Below are 14,690 nucleotides of genomic sequence, written 5' to 3'. Positions count from 1 at the left end.
TAACTAGACACTGACAAGCACAATCCATCACGTGGAGCCAGAAGGGATATTTTGCATGGCAGTACAGTTCCTGGTGTACTTTATAAAATAGTGCCTGTGGGCTACTAACACCTGACGCGGGCTAATTGGCTATCAAGAGAGGCTCTGAGAACAATAGTGCTACATGTTTCCCACCGCTGCATTCTTTCCCTCTCATGGTCAAAATGAAAGAAATGTGCGGTAGTGTTGCACAGAAGGTTACAAATGTTTGAGATTCAAGGATTTCCCAGTTGTTGCCAAGGCAAAGTAACATGTAGACAATCTTGCCGGCCCACACACACACTGAAGTAGACGTGCCAGTGTTCTTTTTTTATGTGCTCGCTGAATGGCCGTGAGGAGGAAGCTTGAAAAGTTGTGCAGCCAGCCTATTGATGAGCACGTCTGTGTAAAAGCACACACAGAGGAGGCCTCGCCCTAAACCCCCCCAACCTACACACATCTTTAATTTGTCTCAAATATTGGTCCGCCTCCTCATCTCTTGCTGTGCGTCCATGTGTGACGGATCCCAGCGACATTTTCCACCGCCGGATTAAGTGTGTAGCGCGACGGGGCTGCTCTGCCTCAGTGCACCTAAAGGGCTGACCCCGAGGTGTGTGTGTGTGAAGAGGTGGCCAGCAGGGCGCTCCTTAAAAGGCTATTAGATCCTTACTGCTTATCATGAGTGGGCGTGCAACTAAATTATCTGCCCTGCTTTTCCTTGTCATAGGACTATAGGCGGAAAAAAGCTTGTTTTCCGGAAATAATTAATCCTACTTGTTGGCATAATAATATTGAGGAGAACACGTCGCTGGTGCCTCGAGTGTCTCCTGATGAGCCGTCTTCTCTGACAGGTGGGCCGCCGCTGATGGAGATCATCTTCTCATTTAGCTTCCTGCCTGCAGGAGCTTTCAATTACATTACAACTGAGCCCCCCTCTCTGGAGAAGGGGATTTGATTCAGACTAGTGTGTGTGTGTGTGTGTGTGAGTATGTTTTGCGCACAAGGCTGTGTGTCCAGGGTGTATATCTCAAAAGCAGAGCCAAGCCTGGTTGCCATGCCTACGCATTTTACTAAGAGACACTGCATTTATCTTAATGAGTTCATTTTCAAGCTCATGTTTGCGTCTGTGTTCTCTGTCAGCTGTGTACACAGCTATAGAGCATCGCTAAAAGTCACTTGGGTGAAATAGCTTATTGATTCTTGGGGGTGAAAACATGATTAAATTGAGGTCTAAGTGGACACTTCATCTGAACTTGGAGCTACAGGAGAGAAGAAGAAAAGTATAAGAGCCAGTCGGCTTTTGTCCAGGTTCTGTTCTACGACTAGTTCCTCTTTGATGTGCTTGAATTAATTGCTTCCTTCCTTCTACTTTTTTTTTAGAAACAGGTGGTCACATTTATGTTAACTTCAAGTTTTAATTAAAAAAATGGGGCACAATTTTGGTTATTAGTCTTGAAACAATTGTCACAGTGAATAATGGTTTGTAGATTAAAATCATTTTACTGCACTTTTACATCTTGCAACATTTTGATCTTAGAATAGAGCGCAACAGTGACCGCCCACTTTAGGACTTTTTTGAATGGCTCCAGTTCTGGAAGTGAGTTTCCCATTCATTTACTCCGTTGACATTTCAGAAAATCCTTTTATAAAGAGTTTTAAACATGGAACCAAGCCAACCAGCTACGAGATGAATCGTGACCATAAAACATTTGATTCAGAGCAAGGAAAACATACAACAAACAACACGGAAAAAAAGGAAAAAGGTACAAGACTGTGTACATAATTATTTCAAGAGTGAACGAAGTACTCATACCCATAAACCATTGCGAACGGTGACTCGGCGCCTCTGTTAAATCTGTTGTCGATCTAAAATGAAGACAGTTACAGCTACTGCATACCTTATTTCTCGCCTCAAATGTTTTCAGAAACACATTTTGGTGAACTATGTTTGTAATATAAGACAAACTAACTGAGAAAAGAGCAACATTTTTATGCTGCAGAAGTTACTTTCTGAAACCTCAACACGGTAGTGATGTTAAAACTGTGTATAACAGGATGTTACTCATACAAGCCACCAGGTTGGCCCGGTTTGAAATCCGGGAGCAGATCACGGATCAGCACGTATGGGCGTGAATACGAGCACGTATCCTCACTATCCGCTCGCGGGTGAAAGAACGGATATTGCAAAGAAGGGAAAGTCAGTTGTTCGTTCCATTGCAACATCAGCGCCCGGCAGCAAAGCTAGTAAAACGTCCGTCTAAAAGTGTCGTACAAGATTAAAACAAAATCATATCTATTCTATTGTCATATTCTACCGAACTGGCCCGTGTTGACCAATGAAATATAAATATAATAAGCGTTTTCAGTCCAAAAGCAGCTGTTGTCAAACTCTGGTAACAGCGAGCTCCACCAAGCAAGTCTTCCCTTAGGATTGTGGGTAGTTTAGTACTTCTCCATGATATTGCAAATAAAACATGTTTTTCTTAAACGAAGGTTGATATCATACGGACTTGTGGCTTCTACAGGAGCGTGAACCATCGTTTCACCTTGGATGGTTACGACATTACGGCTAATAATCAACTCCATGATTCAGAATATGAATGGGGATTTTCACTTCCAGAACCTCACTGTTGAGCTCTGTTGTGTTGAATTATAATGACATGCTTTCCACTGACAATATGAATAGTTCTAATTAAGTCAACAATATTGTGCACGATGATTTGTGCAGCCTTGTAAGAGACGGAGCGTTCGCTTGATTTCACTTTGTTTGTAAAAGTGTTGTTTGCTTGTTTACTGCGTGTGTTGTGCAGCCAGAGATGGAACAGACGTTGTTGTGCACATTGTGTTCAGTAGGTGTGCTAATCGGGAGTAGAGATCCCCTGATCACTGCCACGATCGCTGAGCGCACCATCTGTGGTGCTCTGATGGCCGGCAGTCTGGCTGAGAGAGCTGGATCACAGTCTGGTACAGTGTCTCTCTCTCCTGTCCTCACAGGACTGCAGGCAGCTCTGCCGTCACAATCTCCTCCTGTAACTGTGCTGTTTTACTTGACTTGAAAAACCTGGAACCACTTAACACTCGCTCGCAGACACTTCTTAAGCTGCGACACTATTACAATATTAAACATTTCAGATAAAACCACATAATGTGTGCAGCCCCCCTGTGGATGTTTTTGATTTATCTGTCTTAAGATATATGTTGTTTGATCAGTTTCTCTGTAGTGCGCTGCTCTGAATAAATCAGCTGTCAGCGCGGATCTGGTAATAATTGAGGAGGCTGTTAAAGTGCCACGGATAATGGAGAATTGCACTTGAATGTGGGCAATTTCATTGCTGGAATTTAGTCTGTTTTTCATTTGCAGTCACAGGTCGTAAACAGTACCAGTCGCGTATCTGGCAATAATGCTCGGGTTCCTGCGGAGTTCAAATAGAGTTACAACTTGTTCCCAAACTGTGACCTGAAATACACGGATACACATGCCGCAGTAAACAAACTCCACAATCCAGGACGACTTTTCATCAATGCCTAAGTGATCAGTATGAAGATAGGGGGCACCTGTTACCATGACAACTTATAAAACCATACACTGAAATGCATTGGTTTTCATATTGATTCAGAGTTCAGAGAATAACGCGCACGGTATCAGCCAAAGGCAGGTCGGCCTGCTTCTATCTGCGAGTGCCAGGTTGGAGGCTTATTGACCGTTTTTTGACAGACTGAGTAGCAGACGTCTTTTTGGTGAAACGGGCCGCGTGCCCGAAGTTCAATTAAAAGCGTCACGCTGTGTGTAGTCAGCATATTTGCCAAATGGTGGGAAAAGTGTAAATCAGTCTCCGTGCTACCTCAGCAATTTGGTCGTCCTTCAGGGATATCGATGGCTCCACCTTAACTCACCCTTTGATGCTTTAACATTTGTCTTAACCTGATAGGTTGAAGGAGATTGTTAGGTATCACGTGAAACACATTTTGAGGTTTTATTAGGGGCCATGAATTGCGGTGGTGGAACCACCTGCATTTCTCTCTCTGCTCTCAAAGCAGACAGCGGGGGAGCAATGTGGCTTTGGTTTTGAATGAGCTTTGGTGTTGTTTTGAGCTTTTCCTCTCATTCGGTGCGGTCTCACCCAAGGGGGTAGGTGCGGGGGGGCAGCAGGTCAAGAGAGCATTATTTTAATTCCACTGACACAATACGGCTGCAGACCTCCATCTTGTAGCGGTCAGATAACGTTTAGTGATCGCTGCTTGAGGCAGATAAGAGATGTGTTATAAATGAAAGATGTTGTAAACGAGCGCGAGTGGATTACCTCATTTTAAATTGAATTTCTGAATGAGTCACACTCAGGAGAAATCAGTGTTTATGCTAAAAAAAAAAAAATGACAAATGTGATAAACGACAAATCAGCTGCCAGCGAAGCGTGGTGACAGAAAATAATCCGGTTGAATTTATGAGAGTTTATTGAGTTGCACGACCGGCTTAACACTTTTCTCTCCGACTTCCTTTATGGCATTTTAACAATTGGTTCAAAGTGTGAATAAATGTTTAGCCTTCTTGCCTCTGTAAGTCATGTCCAAATCAGTGAATCAACTGGGCTGGAAGTGTGAGTGAGCCAGGAGAGCGGAGAGAAAAGGGAAGAGGCTTTCCCCCGGGGCAGTGCCCAGGACAATGTCAGGTTTGTCTGGCCCGAGTGCATGAACACTAAGCTTTTCGGAACTGGCAGGCCGCCCCGGTACCTACCCATCTCCCCCGGCTTCCAGAGCTGTCCAGCCCCGGAGCACTAAGCATTTGTGCAAAGTTCATAAGGCTTCCCTCTGTTTGTGTGGCCATAATGGCAGCTCCATCCTGTTGTAGCTCAAAGAGTGCTTATGGGCTCTGAGGGCTTCGCGCTGGCGCTGCAGAGGCGTGTGAGTGTTCTCAGTTACTGACTTTGGCTGACTGCTCTCATTATGAAAAGACCAGTGTCCCCCCCTCACCCCCCCCCACCCCCGACAGCTCCGAATCTCAGCCGCCAGTATCAGCATGGCCTTCATCATGTTCCCTGTCTGCCTTTTAAACCCAATTTGCTAAATGGAAACGTCAAGATTAAATGAAAAGGCAGTAGTCCATTCATTTAAGCAAAGAAAGCTACAGTACATCTTAAGTTAAAAGCTGCAGTGGGTAGAAATGGAGCAAATATGATTTAAAAAAGTTATTTTTATAAAACACTATATCCTGACAGTAGTGCATGAGACAGGTAATTATAAATAAAAAGCATTTGCCTCTGTGTCCTCCGGTGGTCCTAGATTTCACAGACCGGAGGAAAACAAGCAGTCAGAGCTGATCTGGAGTCTGCCATCTCACTCGCGAACTACGATCAAACTAGGCAGCGATGATCAAATATGAATCAATATTCTGTTACTGTAATGCCTATTTCTCACCTCAAATGTTTTCAGAATCATCTTGTCGTATACTGTTTAGCTGTAAAATGAGAAAGTTTGTGACCCGGCAGCCATGTAGAGATCAGTTGAGGAAATACCAAGCAAGGAACCGCACCGGACCGGAGTACAGCCAATAGGAACGCTCAATAGGAACGCTCTCTCTGAAATGACCTGTGATTGGCCAAAGTCTCCCATCACGGGCTAGATTTTATAAAGCCTGAAAACAGAGCCATGAGGAGGTGCAGAAGTATCTCTCAGAACACTTGAATTACCATATGCTGAAAGGTTATTATGGAACTTTTGCCCAATGATGCCAAAAATACACTCCCACTTTAAATCAAGATGATTTATGTTCAATACAACAGAAAAGGCATGCAACGTATTTTAAATTCAATTAGTCGTAGTCAGTTGAAATACATTTTAAATTGAATTTGCCCTTAACAAGCTGCTAAATGACTAAACATGTGTCCAGTCCTATTAAATGTACACATTCTCACCTCCACCATTTTCCCAACTGTCAGCATCCGTGAGGCCCGAGTGATAATAACCTTGTTATTTGCGGCTGCTAGCTCCGTAGAAGCGGCCATGCCTTTGGTTGGTTTTCTGTCGCGGTTACGACCCACATCAGCATAATTCAACCATGACCCTCCTCCCCCCTTTCATTTTCTGCCTTTCTCCCCCCCCCCCCGCCCCGTTAAAACCCAAGTCTCAGACTAGGGTCCACACCATACATCATCCAGACCCTTCCCCCTCATGTGTCGTGGGAGAGAGACTGCGTTTTTTTTTTTTTGTTGGGCTGGTGGAAGGCTCTTATCGACAGTCTCAGCGCTCCCTGTGCACTGAGCTTTCCCCTGACACGTCACCCAGCCTCCACTCCAGTCCATATGTATACAGAGTCAGGTCTCTGTTCACCAGCGTGGAACAATCAAGGTCCACTTGAATCCAGTCGCATACTAAAAAGCATTGATTTTTCAATCCAGTATCCTTTTACAGCAAGGAAGAGAGGAGTGGTGATCCAACAACATCTGACAAATGCTGAGCGACTATCTTCAGCGGTATTAGCAATTAAGGAAATTGTGACTGGCTGACAGAGGAAGATTGCAGATTTTCACACAGCATGTGATCTGTGCAACCCCCCCCCCCCCCTTGCCCCCCACTAGCACACACTTCATATTCTCTCTTCAGATGATCATTGCAAATAAACACTTTTCAGTGCAACTTCAGGTGCAGCAAACATCTTTCATGACACTGAAGGGGGGCGAGATGGAACTTGCATTCCTCCACTCTCCTTTGTACACAGCCGGTGAATAGCCTTTAGATCAGGCTTTGTGGGAATGATTGTCAGTGGCTTAATGAGCGCCTTTGCCAAGCGAGAGGCTTTGGCAACATATGTGACTACAGTGGCCCTGTTCCTCTCCGTCTCCAGCTTGTATGACACAGAACAGAACGGGCTCAGCTCTCTCCATGTTTCTGCAAATCTGATTTTACCTAACTCCGTTTTTTTTCTTGTGGATATTATTACCTGGAAAGGGATAGTTGCTCCTCTCATGGGGACCGGAGCTGAGAATGAAGTGAAACCTTGTAAGTATCCCGTAGTATCTAGGGACGTCTGGAAAGCTGTTGCAGCAGATTTGGGTTAAGCATGTTTGGGTCTTTCCATGTGCAGGAGACACTCCGGGAGACAGTCAGTGGATTAGTAGATAGCTGTTTCTACAAAATGATTCACATTGTGAGTGAGTTCATTTGCCATACCAATATTAGGTTTTTTTCCTGAATTTTGTAAATGCAATATACTTTAATGTGAAAACTGAGCTTCGGAGCATACAGTAGAAAAAACCTGCATTTACTGTTTTTTTATTAATTATTTTTTATTATAAGTCCCTTTTTTCTATCAGACCACCCAAACCAGGGGTCACTTTTAGAGAGTTTCATACAACCGAGCCAGAGCCAAATCAGCTCTTTGACTAAACAAAGTCTTCAACGCTCCAAATAACTGTCACAGAGAAAATCAACAGTTTACAACAATGAAAATATTCCAGACGTTCTTGTCTTATTTACTCAGAAGTCTGACACGTATCTGAGTAGGGTGATACTTGAATTGTGAAACTTTCATAAGACCTTCATGGGAAATATGGGACAAGTTAAAAGTAACATCCGGAGTATATTCAGCTGTAATTGTGCTACTTATTGTAAGAATTATGCAAAGCATGTTAAAACGACAGTTCTTTTAGTCAATTTAAATTATAATATTAAATCAGATTATTCTCTATATTGACCAAACAAACTAACAAACAAATGAGGTTAGTGAGATTAGACACATATATAAGTACATAATCACACCAGCTGGTTACACCAGTTCATTGATCTAGATCAGGGTTCTGCAACCTGCGTTCGTCAGTCGTAATATTACGAGAATTAAGTCATAAGTTGACGAGGAAAAAAGTCGTAATATTACGACACAGTTTGTCAGGATAATTTCTGGAACACTCTCTAAACAAATACAGATCCATGTTCACTTTAGCACATTCTGCCTCTTGCCAAAGCCTATTTACATCTAACTGGCACTGAACAGTAACAGTGACGACCTCCAGGTGCATCATTATAGACCTCAAATTAGTTTTATTTACATGTATTGTAAGCTGAATATCCTTAGTGTGAGGATATGTAAAAAAAAAAAAATCATAATGAGATAACTTATTTACGTTATGGGTTTAAAACTATTACATTGAACTTAGTTTTCATCTAGAAGGTACAATATTGATGTTAATTTTCTTGAAATGTGCATTAATTTAGAATGTTGGATAAGTTGATTGTTGTGTTTCTGAACTACTATAGCTTTGCATTGTATTGTAGTTACTTTATCTGTAAGTGTAACTAAACTCATTTGTTGTAGTTAGAAGTGTTGTTGGTCTTGGAAGCTTCTTGCTCTTTTGGTTTACTGCCTTAAGAGATGATGCCCCTTCCTGTATCTCCTGTCTGGTCTGAGCTGTTGCTTGGTAACTAAATGTGTGCATTAAAATCAAACAGTGAGTGAAATACACTCAGTTTATTAGGTAGACATAACTACATCCTCCAAAAGGAAGGAGACGTGTTGATTCAACTGCGTGGTCATTTTGGAGACTGTAGTTTCTGCTGCTGTTGAACTGTTGCTATAATTGGGGTGGACAAAATAATACGAACACCTGTCTGTATAACACAATACAATTCAACATACAGCACCACAGCCTCCAAAATGATCATACAGTTATAGCTACACCTCTCCAAAACAAAAGCTGAACATTATAACCTTCATGAAGGTAGGATTTAGTGCAGCACTGTTGGATTAGACTGCATTAGTTTGGCAGGTGTACCTAATAAACTCGCAACTGAGTGCAACCTATATGTTTTTAACCTCGTAGCAGTTGATCCGGCTTTGATAAGCATCATTTTGAATCATTGACACTTGATTCTAAAGATTAATACATATTTATTAAAGTAAACAATAGCTTTGAAATTGCTGCGATTGACAGATATATCACAGTATTAAGTAACGCACAATAGTACTAAAATATAAGGATGTCACAAGAACCAATGCTTCCTCACCAAGTCAATGCAAAAACTCTGAAAATGTGACGCTACTCATTTTTTCTACAGTACCACAGGTACTGGGGGGAGGGCTTGAGACTAACAACGTCTAAAATCTGAAAGGACATGCATGATGGGTTCAAAATCTTTTCAGTAAAAATTAGTATTATGCAAAGGTACATTCTAATAATATCGTGATGTGTTCAAATGTAATCTTGTAAAATGTAGTTTTTGGTGAGAATCCTGAATAAATACAGCTGTTTGAAGGAGATGTTTTCACACCAATATGTTTGTTTTTAACCATGGTATTGCATTTGGTATCGGAAGTCGTGGTATTTCACTGGTATTGCTATCTACTAAATTTCTGGTATCATGACATGATCTCAATAGTCTACAGATTCATTGAGTTATGATGATGGTTTTATTGTTGTTGCGTCTGTAGAGCATCCTGTGTAAATAGTGAGATTCTGCCTCGTCATATTTTAAAGTCTTAAATCTTGAGCGTCTCGTCTTGAGCCAATTCCTTTGGCTGTGTCTCAACACAGCCTCAGCTCGACCCGATTCAGTGATGGAGAGGCACAGGAACTGGGCCACGTATCCGACAGCTGTGTCAAACAGCTTACCCACACTGACACTGTCCAGATGCTCGGCTCCACACGGAACAGGAAATTCAAATGCTGAATTACAGTCGGCAGAGGAGCTCTCATTCCACAAACTGAAATTATGATTTCGACTGCATGTATATTAGACACCTGAAGGGATTAAAAAAACAGATGAAGCAGCGAAGGTATTTCTGTAAAAGATGTGGTTTTTGCTGCTGCTCTGTGTGTGCTGTAGAGACATCAGGAATTCTTGGTTGTTTGTCAGAAATAGATTCCTTCGGGGTCTGATGGAGGTGAGGATTTAGGATATATAAGAGCCATCGATCATGTCTCGCTGTGGCACAGTTTCGTCTGGGGAAATTGCCAGCATCAGTCAGACGAAGTGAATGAATGTGGAGTGGAGCACGCTGTGTTAGCTCACACAAAATAATATTCCAGTCCCTGCAGTCCAACTGGTGAATTCATCTCTGTGCCGGCTACTCAGCGAGGATCACACACTAATGTGATTATTGTCCTGGGCAAGGGGGCACTCCTGTGGGACTTCAAAGAGAGCAGATCAGAGGGAAAATGAGAAAAAACTGTAAGCTGTGATGCACACAGGTGCAGTGCACTCTCCCAAACCTTTTCTTTTGCTTTAAACATATTAACAGGTTCAAAGTGAGGACTCTGACAGCATCTGGTATGTAGTTTTAGCCTACATACACGTACTGTACAGTAGCATATACAGTACATTCTGTATGATTTATTATCATGTCATGTGATGTGCTCTGGTGATCAGTTTAATCACATCAGTTTTCATTCAGTGTATAAATTATGCAAAAGACTAGAATTAAAAGTTATAATCCGTAACAAAAATAATCAGCCCATCTCATTCCCAGGTCGTCAAATACCAATTTTGTCATGCCTACGGGTGGGCCATATGGCCAAAGTCTTCTATCACGGTATACAGTATGTCAGTTTATATCACTGTAACGGTATATATCACAGTACAGTAATCGTTCTGTAAATTCAATTGAGAATTTGTTTGAAATAAGTAACCATATCTTGGTTAATCCCATTTGATTATGTTCTTCTTTTATTTATTTTTATAACAGTAAAATTAAAATTCTTTTAAAATGGAAGCTTTAAGGTTCCTGAAAAACAATAATGTAAGGTTAACAGGTACAAATAAATACCAGCCTGACTTCAGTCAGTACAATATAAAAATCACACATTTAGAGTATACCAAAAGAAAATATGATTTGACTTTTCCTGCAAAATTTGCTCATCTTTCAATTCAAAAAGCTGACGAAACTCTATCAAAATAAACCACAGTGTGCAAATGTCTGGCAATCAGAGTTCTTCCTCATCTTGGGATGGTTAGGATGCCTCTTCCTGCTCCGTATTTACAACTTTATTCTCCTCATCCATCCATCCATTATCTGGAACCGCTTATCATATTCAGGGTCACAGGGGGGGCTTGAGCCAAATCACATTACCTTATAAGGTAGCTGGTTTCGTGAGATCGAGAGAATTGCTACCACGGTAGAAACGGTATTGCCAAATATCTACTGGTGGACACATTTCTACCATTACACGGTATAGAGTATTTTATATCACCCAACCCTAGTCACACCCCTCGGTGTCTGACACTGACGCACAAGACACCCTTTAGTGTCTGTATGAGACGCACCAGGCTTTCAACTAACTCCAATGTAAACCCATTGGCTGCAATATTAGACACTCAGAGCAACTGCTCCAGTCATCCATTCATGACTTTCACCAGCCTGTTTGCAGGAAAAGGCGTATAAATGCTACGATAATGCGCAAGGTGTTAAGCGTGCAATAAGTGAGCCTTTCTTGATTTCCGCGTGTCATTTGTACGCCATGTATCCTGTACTGACTGCATTGTAAACGCATCTGCATCTAATGTAAGAGTTAGTGATGTACAAAGAGTATACAAAGCGAGAAAGACCACTTCGAGGTGGATGTATCCAACACTACTATCGGACTTTAACCAGGAGATCCGTGTTTGAGATCGTTGTTGACCGGTGTTTTTTTTTGCAAGTTACGTTAGTAACATTTGTCACGTGTTTTTTGTTGACGTTTGTGACGTGTTTTCCGTAGTTGTTTCCGTACGTGTTTTACTAAGTTTACTTACTTATTTTAAGCCCAACCATGACGTTTCCCTTACCATAACTATGTGTTTTTCTTGCCTGAACATAACTGCGGACATTTTTGACGTTCAAAGACATGCAAAAAGCGGAGTACAAAGGACACGCCAAAGCGCTAAAATGCGTATTCATGACACGTGTGATGTTCGTGTAATGTCATGATATGTATACACCTTCCTGTGAGACTGAGTTGCTTTCACTAAGGAGACCGCTGTTCGAGTCCCATGTGAAACCAAAACTCGAAATTGACTTATTTTAAGTTATGGACGTAAGATAACATACGTACATAACTTAAGTCACGTCACACATGTAATGTACTTAACTTGCATATCTAACTGAAGTTATGTAACAAACATACTTATTTTAACTCAAACCACAGTAGTTTTGTTGCCTGAACCTAAGTGACGCCAAGGGGTCCTGACCAATCGTCCGTATGTGACGTGTTGGGAATGGGTTGAAGTAATGGTTAGCTTCTATATGGAGATACTGCTGTTGGTTTTATTCAGTACAGTTTCACTGCTGTTCCGCCTTATTATTCTGAGCACAACTTCATATTTTACGGAGACAAAACAGCTTTCAGACACACAAAAGAGCAGCTAATTAGTCGCGGGGGAGCCTTCATGCTCTTTGTTCATGAAAAAATTAAAAGCTTTTTATAAAAAATGCCACATTACAGACAAGATGAAATCCTCTAGTGGCTGGAAACCTCTCCGGGTTGTTTGTTCTCTCAAGTGAACTACATTATACATCCACTTGTTCATGATCATCCTGCTGTAGTACTGTATGTAGTAACATAAAGCTCTGAAGGGTCACACTGCAGGTTATACGTGGTGTATCCCCACTCTCCCTCTGGTGAGGAGGGTTCATGTAGGGTCGTTTGTTATTTGTTCATATAGAACACCGGGGTCACAAAGCCCACAGTTCATCAGTGCAGCTGCAATATCTTTCTCCAACTGAGCCTCATTCCTCCGTCCTCCTCCTGTCACCCCTCCGCCCAGCTCTAGTCTCCAGTCCCCTTCATCCTGCTAAAGCCACAGACCCCTGAAATATTAATGCAGTGATAATTGAACTGCCATGCTTTCTGAATTGCAGTAAAATCGAGCCAAATCTCAATTAGACAAGCATATTATCTAATATTGCTCCCACTTCCTAATCTCATTTAGCTTCTTGTTTCTGTTATTTTTTCTGATATTTTAATAATAGATGAATCGCATGGCCAAGCACAACGCTGATTGTGGGAATCATTGCCAAAGGTCAGGATACAATTCAAATTCTGAAGAGCAAGTGGGGAAAACTAAATCTCTGAACAAAGAGGGAAATTAATTTCTACATTAAAAGAAAAAAAAAGTTCTGCCACTGATACAAGCTTTGAGAGCCAGACATGGCGTCAGATCTGCAAGCTAAATGAGCTATTGATTGGACGAAATGAACAAAACGACGACCGAAGAAACGGCACTCATTAGAGCAACGCGAGTCAATCGGCGCTTAGTGTTAATCAGCTTGGCCTTTGTTTTAATTGTTCTTGAATGATCAAATGGGAATCAGTGTGGAGGCATTATCAGGAGTGTGAGAGGGGAGTGTGGAGCCGCTGTCTTTCCCCGTCTCAGGTCTTTAACGAAGAGGATATTTTAATCCAGCCTGACAAGACGAGGATCTGCTTAATCCTATTACAGGCTTGCACATTAAACTACAGTAGGCCCACACTCCTCTGCCTGTTGTCTTTGTGTGAGGAAGAAGCAGATGGTGCCAGCTCAAGAGCCTACTGTAGTGAACTTTGAATGGCTGCGCTTGGACCCCGCCCCGTTACTAAACAACACATCCACAAGTGTGGAGAATGCTCGAGGAAACAGCTTGTTGTTGTGGCACTTTTTCCCTTGAAATTTTACTCATGTGATCCTTAAAGTGTGTGATCATTTTTATATATTTGTATATGCGTTTATGGGTCGGAGTTAAGGCGTAATGCTAGACCAGATGGCCGAACCATATGAGTAAAGAAACAGACAGAGCTCGCCAATTGTACCGTAGAAGTGTGCCAAAGTCAGTGAAGGCTGCACAGTGCTCAGGGATACAGTATAACAGTGGTTCTCAACCTGTTTTCCTTGGAGCGGCGAGGCCCCTTTAATGATGCATGGTAGGGGCTTGAAAATAATTTGTATCTACTAAAGGGGGGCCCAGCAGAAAGATTTTGGGAACCACTGCAGCAAACGATACTTCATATGATATTATTTTAAACGACTTAATTATTTACTATAATATCGTTAGAGCCAAAATAGATTTATTTTGTTATTGTGGTTAAATAAATGTAATTTATGGTGCTGTTAGATTGCTGCTAGACTGCCCCGTTGATACAGGTGCCTCCCTTTGTGTGCGTCACACGGGAGAGTAAATTGTTTTTTTGACCGCAGTGAAAATGTTTTTGAAAGGCTAAACACCAACAAATACAGATTGCAGCAGAATATTTCATTAGATTTTGCTACTAAGTAGCAAAAAATATATATCTTTTTAAATAGTTTTATATACATACATGTGTATAAATTATCCAGTAAGTGTGTTAATATGATTTTACATGAGCAAATCTAATTTTGACAACCTCAGAGCAGACCCATCCTGGCGCAGCCCCTGTGATCATTGGCAACCCCCCCTAAAGAGGGTCTGGACCCCAGGTTGGGAACCACTGCTGTTTACAATAGTTTGAGGAAAGATGATAGATTAACAAGAAGTGGAGTAGGACTGGGCTATAAACAATATAAACACTGGTCGTCGTAGAGCATTTTCTAGAATTAGAAATGTCATGTTCTTAACAACGTACTAACATCCTATCACTCGAGACAAAGCTATTTCTGATCAACTCATTTAAGGAACTGAAAACCCACTTCCTCGTCAGCTAAACACACCACATACTGTTGTTTCGGTATCAAAAGTCAGTGAGATGAGTGCTTCT

The 14,690-nt window shown here is 41.7% G+C and overlaps 1 protein-coding gene across 11 annotated transcripts in view; it reads left to right on the top strand.

Annotated features, from left to right (window-relative positions):
• The window catches only part of chl1b (cell adhesion molecule L1-like b), an 83,174-nt gene that overhangs the window by 24,821 nt on the left and 43,663 nt on the right, over positions 1-14,690 (top strand). For 2 of the 11 annotated variants that reach the window (XM_074646789.1, XM_074646373.1), the window contains exon 1: positions 6,849-7,011. The exons of 7 other annotated variants lie outside the window; for them this stretch is intronic. The gene's annotated coding sequence lies outside the window, so the exon portion shown is untranslated. Of the gene's footprint in view, positions 1-6,848; positions 7,012-14,690 lie in introns of those variants that run through there. 2 more of the 11 variants (XM_074646545.1, XM_074646205.1) reach the window with 2 other exon arrangements.

The sequence above is a fragment of the Sebastes fasciatus genome, chromosome 1 (genome assembly GCF_043250625.1).
Source record: "Sebastes fasciatus isolate fSebFas1 chromosome 1, fSebFas1.pri, whole genome shotgun sequence".
Taxonomy (NCBI): Eukaryota; Metazoa; Chordata; class Actinopteri; order Perciformes; family Sebastidae; genus Sebastes; species Sebastes fasciatus.
Note: the sequence above shows the minus strand (reverse complement) of the source record. Positions and strands in the feature narration are given on the sequence as shown.